The sequence below is a fragment of the Chinchilla lanigera genome, unplaced genomic scaffold, assembly GCF_000276665.1.
Source record: "Chinchilla lanigera isolate Chin_1 unplaced genomic scaffold, ChiLan1.0 scaffold00029, whole genome shotgun sequence".
Lineage (NCBI taxonomy): Eukaryota > Metazoa > Chordata > Mammalia > Rodentia > Chinchillidae > Chinchilla > Chinchilla lanigera.
The window spans coordinates 17,793,293-17,799,738 of NW_004955430.1; the positions used below are offsets into that span (position 1 = coordinate 17,793,293).

The 6,446-nt window shown below is 35.9% G+C and overlaps 1 pseudogene; it reads right to left on the bottom strand.

Annotated features, from left to right (window-relative positions):
• Positions 1-4,477: 4,477 nt before the first annotated feature.
• LOC106148839 lies at positions 4,478-5,470 on the bottom strand (annotated as a pseudogene).
• Positions 5,471-6,446: the final 976 nt, after the last annotated feature.

Here is a 6,446-nt window from a genome sequence, read left to right on the forward strand (position 1 = left end):
GAGAGATCCAGTTTTGCTGCTGAAAGGGTCACAGGCTTTGAGGTACTGGATAGGAAAGATCAGGCCTGTAATAAGACCCCTCCTTAAGATGCAGCACAAAAATATTTTTTCGGACAGCAAAAATAAGTTCCTGCCAGTCCTTCTTTGGTATATTATTATGAAGAGAATAGTTTTGGTCATTTTTTTCCTATGTAAAAAGATCTCTTCTGTTATTCTTGTTTTGGTGTGTGCCTGCCAAGAAAGTTTTTTTCAAAAAATTATTTTAAAGAGAAAAAACCCAATAAAAACAATGATACAGGATTTCAAAACAAGATGATAGGAAATTAACAATGGTTATTGTAGTACATATAATTATCTTCGAAGTACTCACTCAGATTACCAGGTATAGGCACACAAGATTGATCAAACAATATAAGCACTAATTGTTTCTTTCAATGAACTAGTAGAGATTAGTAGTACAATTATTTTAGTTACTATATATATATGTATAATTTCCCCCTTCCTTCTTTTCTTTCCCCCACCCCAATTGTTCTTTCCTTTTGAACAGTTTCTTTCCTTTCACAATATCTATTTACATTTTTGATCTTATTTACTCTTTCAATTTCTTACTGTAGGAAAACAGTATAATGTTCACACAGGTGAGTTTGATATATTTCACTTATGAATATGGTCTCTAGTTGCATCCATTTACCAAGGAAAGCCTCCAGTTTATCCTTTATAGCTGAGTAGTACTTCATTGTATGAAAATACCACATCACATCTTTTTATCCATTCCTTGGTTGATGGTCATTTGGGTTGTTTCCAAGATTTAGCTATTACAAATTGTGCTGCTATAAACAGCACAATTGGGTACATATATATCATTGTGGTATGATGTTTTAAATTCTTCTGGGAAAATACCCAGAAGGAGAATAGCTGGATCAAATAGGACCTCTAATCCTAACTTTTTTGAGAAACATCCACACTGATTTCCACAGTGGTTGTACAAGTCTACGCTTCCACCAACAATGGAGAAGTGTTCCTTCTTCCCCATAGACCCTCCAGCATTTATTATTGGTTGATTTCTTGATGACAGCCATTCTTTTTGGGTTGAGATGGAGTCTCAGTGCTGTTTTAATTTGCATCTCTCAAGTGACCAATGATGTTGAACATTTTTTTATATTTTTATTTGCCTTTTGTATTTTTTTTATCTGAGAAGTGTATATTTATCTCAGATGCCCAGTTTTGGATTGGGTCTTTGAATTTGGGGGCCTGATTTTTTTTTTTTTAGTTCTTTATATGTTCTCGAAAGAGGGCCAGTTCTTTGTCTGAGGGCCAGTTGGCTAAAGATTTTTGCTAAATCTGTGGGTTTTCTTTACACTTTGTTGGTCATTTCTTTTGAAGTATGAAAACTTTAATAAGATGAGATCCCAGCTGTTGATTCTTTGAAGTACTTCCATGCAGTTTGTTTTTTGTTCATGAACTCTGTGTCCATCCCTACACACACAGCCACCTTATCTTTAATAAAGGGACCAAACATGTTCACTGGAGGAAAGATAGCCTCTTTAATAAATGGTGCTGGAAATAATGGCTTTCCACATGTTGAAGACTATATAACTAGACCCATGTCTATCACCATGCACTAAACTAAAATAAAAGTGGATCAAAGATGTAAAAATTAAAACAGGAACACTAAATCTATTGGAAGAGAAAATAAGTAGAAATCTTGAAGCAAGTTTTGATCGAGCAGGGTAGAAGGACATTTCTTGATAGAAAAAAATGTAAGAAAAATAAAACTAAACAATAATGATAACGACTTCCTTTTCTATATTATATTGACAAAATAGTATTTTCCCCCTGTGAGAATAGCCTGGATGGATTAGTATGACATACACTTAAAGAAATAATTTAGCAAGTTTTACCTGTGGCCATAAAAAGGGTCATATAATTATTCTTTTTATAAAATACCCTAGAAAGTAATCAAAAAATGAGAAATGACCTCATTCATAAAGGTGTGCAATGTGGCTGTACTTTCTAATATTGAAAAATTGATAATAGACCATGAGCATAATATAAGAAGAATTATGAAGCAATTATGGAACATCCATGTGAAAGAATATTATGTTTTTTTAAAAAATGGTGTTCACCAACTCATTTAAAAGGGTATGTAGCTATCTGTGTTTAGAACATCCTATCTCCTCAAAATTGCCGTAATTATCACTCTTGATTGCCAAAATAAATATCCTATAGATAAGATATGTGGGATGTTTTCAATCTCTTCCACCCAGAAAACATATGCTCAAGTTTGACGTCATGATATAGCTGTGACCTGGAAACAAGAAAAATAACACTATTTCCTCTCACCACTGTCTGCTGTGGAGAATATACAGCCCTTGGCTGTAGTGGGTCTGGTATGGTCTAGACCAGTAGCATCAGTATTACTTGAGAACTTATTAGAAAGGAAAATACTTCACCTCAGACCTACTCAATCAGAAATTCTTGAGACGGCACCAAGAGTCACCTGCAGACGATTCTAATACTCCTAAAACTTAAGATCTTTTCCTGTACAAGTTATGTGCTCATTTAAAACAATTTTTAATGCTTATTAAATATTTTGTTTAAAGGTTTTTAACATGAAAAAGAAGACACACAAGTAGAGATTACATTTTGATGATTAAGGTAGTATTGTACACTACAAAAATAAAAAAAAATAAATTTATAAAGTAAATGTACTAGCATTGAACAAGGTACTTGAAATTTGATCCAGGCATAAAATGATCTGACTACAGGCTTATGTAAAATAAATTATTTCCTAGAACACCAAAATGCTAACCAGTCTGACTACAATGTAAAATGCCTTATTCCCCTGGTCAATAGTTGGAGAGAACTTATTTATATTATATGAAAAGTACTGGCATCACACTTAAAAACTGCAAAAAATAGGACACAATTAAAAACATATTTGTAATACAATTCTGCTGCATAAGATATATACAATCAATCTTACTGCTAGAAAATTTTAAAAACAAAAGGCCACTCTGAATAAAGGTTAAAATCTCATCAAAGAAAAATGCTTATCATTTGTATATCATTGTTAAACAACTGATAAGATTTTGTTGGGGAAGATATATAATGAAGCTGTTCATTTAAATTTGTTAAAAAATGTTCCTAAGTTTGTAAATTGCCACTTATACCATCTTAAAATATACCATAAACACACTTTCTATTGTGTAACTGGAGGACAAAAGACTAACTTGAAGAAAGTGTTTCTCAAAACGAGGTCCAAAGGCCCAAAAGAATTCTAATATGGGCTCAGTAATAAACATTTTAAACAAATACTCTGTGATTAGTCTACATTATGAAATGCTCCATGAGAAAAAGTAATGCTTAAAAGCAAGATCATAAACATATTTTTGACATGTTAGAATTTTCTACAAGTTTATGTTGTAAATACTGCTTTTTGTTTTAAAACAAGTTCCAGGCATTAAGAGAAATATATACCTCGCAAATGAACATGTGAATGTATATAAACATTTTTCTTTGAGGTTTTCATTACTTTCAAAGTTAATTATTTGAAGAAAAGACATTATATGACTATAAGCTTTGGAAAAGTTACTTTTCTGATGAAATTGAGTATCCAAAAAATAATAAAAAGATAATTTACTAAATGCCTGCAAGTTTTAAATCATTCCATATGAAAACTAGAGAGCTTACCTAAAATTAAATTTTACGAAGATTCTACCACTGTAATTTATTTAAACAGTGATGGTCACTTTTCAAATCCTTTGCATAAAAATGGTACTAAGACAGACTTATGCTATACCTGGCAACTCTATAAGTAATAAATTGGTAACCACTAATTTTGATAAAAATAGTTCAGTGAACTCTGCCCCTGAAATCCTACTATGTATCTCATGTGTTATCCTACTAAATCAAAAACTTAGCTAAGGATCTAGAACTATAATATATGTGTTTTCTGCAGATAAATTCAAGATTATTATTATTATTTTTTGGATTCCCTGAAGACTACATAAGCCTGGGCCCAAAGTACAGGTAGTACGGTTTGAGATAAACAAGTATAGGGAAGACATTCTACTTAAAAGACAAATTATTTTCCTATATCATAAATAAAAAGAAAAGGTATTATACTTTCTATCTTCACTCAACAAATGGAATGTTTACAACTTTGTTTAACAAGCAATAGCTTCATTGTTATCTAAGTCAATCATGAAGACCCACTCATCAACAAAAATATTCAATACTCCCTATCATAGACTGTAAGAGTCAAGTATTACATCTAAATATAACTACAAAAAATTAAAATTAGCTTCCAGATAATTATGAAAGGGTTAATTGAATCCAGGTTGTTAACAAGTTTTTCCATGCATTAAAAGGCAGCATAAACAGAATGCATAGTTGAAAAATGAGGATCAGATCCATTCTCCCTCATACATTGAAAGACAACTGATATACTCAAAACTTGCAAATTAATGTCCATCTATCTCCTCACAGTGTCATTATCATCTGTAGTGAGCCCGACAGGTTTATTAATAAACCAGAAATCAAAGTTGTCCAAATCAAATTCCCCAGAAATACTTGGTTTAAAGGGAGGGACAACCTTGCTTTTTCTCCATCATGTCCCTGTTAACATTTTGAAAGAATGGATGCTCCTGAGCATCAGAAAATCATGTTTGAGGATGACATCCCAACCTTTCCTTTGGGTCCTTGTTTAGAAAGCTCTCCAGGACACTTGTAGCTTTTACAGAGAGAGAACGTGGTATGCGAATGTTTCTTTCCAAAATAACTTACAAGATAATCAATTAAATTTTGATCAGAGTTATCAAAGCCTTCAACAGCATAAAACGGAGACTGTTCGCCCATCATCTTAAACATTTGTACTCTGAGAATCCACCAATTAACACTGAAACCATAATCTCCTCATAATTTCTGGAGCAAGGTAGTTAGGAGCACCACAGAGAGTGTTGGTTGTATCTCCTGGCTATGGTCCTTCCTTACACACACACACCAGTCAGTGAGTTCAATGTCTCCTTCTGAGTCCAGTAATAAATTGTCCAATTTCAAATTTCTATAAAGTATCCTTCACTCATGAAGATAATTGAGTACTAAGCTGACTTCTACAGAGTAAGTCCTGACGTGTTCTTCCGGAAGTATTCTTTGTTGCTATATATGAAACACTAATCTCCATTTACATAGTCTAGAACAAAGAACAGTCTGCCTGCTGTCTGAAAGTAAGAATGCATTGCAGCAAGAAAAGGATGCTTAGATGCCTGCTCCAAAACATGGCTCTCTGTCTGTACCCAATCAAGGTTGGCAAGCTCTTTTTCCACAACTTTCATTGCACAAATATGATCTGTATTTTTTAGTTGAACCAACAGTACTTTGGCATAACTTCCTCTCCTATTACCCAGAGAAAACTGAAGTCCTGAAGACCTAAACTTAATGAAGCTCTGTCACTTTTCCTGGTGTTCATTGCCTACTTGTCTTCACTAACTTGTCCTAAACACTCAGGACTTGACAGATTATATGGCATTACTGTAGCTGCTAGGTCTGGACGCGTGGATGATTGATTGATCCATTGGCATCATGTGATTGGTGGCAAAGAATGTCACCCATATTCATCTGTGACAAGTTGAAGAAGATGACTGACTCCATTCAGACACCACAGGCCACATTGCAGCAGCCACCAAACTGTCACAGGCACACCAGGGAACGTCTCCCCAGGACTGGCCACGAGTGACCTAGCAAAATCAAGGTATGCACCCATACCTTGGGTGGGCTGCCCTGGAAAACTGGCATGAAGGGCCCCATGAATGAGTGTGGCCTGACTGCTGGCACTGACAACACTGGCCGGATTTCTGCCAGGCTGCCTGCAAAATCATTTCCAATAGTGGTGTCTGGGCCTGGGTGGGTGTGTACTAGGGATCTCAGTGTCCCTAGGGAGCTGGTGCCTGTGATTTCATTCTTCCCCCCTAGGCACCTTTGACTTGCTAGGCATTTTGTGTGTGGCTCTGGGGACACCTGCTCAGAGCTACTGGATGTTTCTGGGCCTGGCAAAACTTGCTCTGGGCTCTTTCAGTTTCTGTGCCATTGGTGTTTTGATGTAGGAAGACTGGGTGCATACCTTGATTTTGCTAGGTCACTCGTGGCCAGTCCTGGGGAGACCTTCCCTGGTGTGCCTGTGACAGTTTGGTGGCTGCTGCAGTGTGGCCTGTGGTGTCTGAATGGAGTCAGTCATCTTCTCAGTCTTTCACATGTATTTCTCTGCCTGGGGTCCTAAGGTTGCGGCTCACGATGTGGGGAAGCAGCTCAGCATGTTCGCTGTCGGCTGTCTCTGGCCAAGTGAGCACAGGAGACAGCTGTTACTAGATTGTGAGCCTGTTAACACGGGCTCCAAGTTCTGTTTGGGCATGTTGCCAAGGAAGTGAGGTCATATCTTGGGGTTCCAC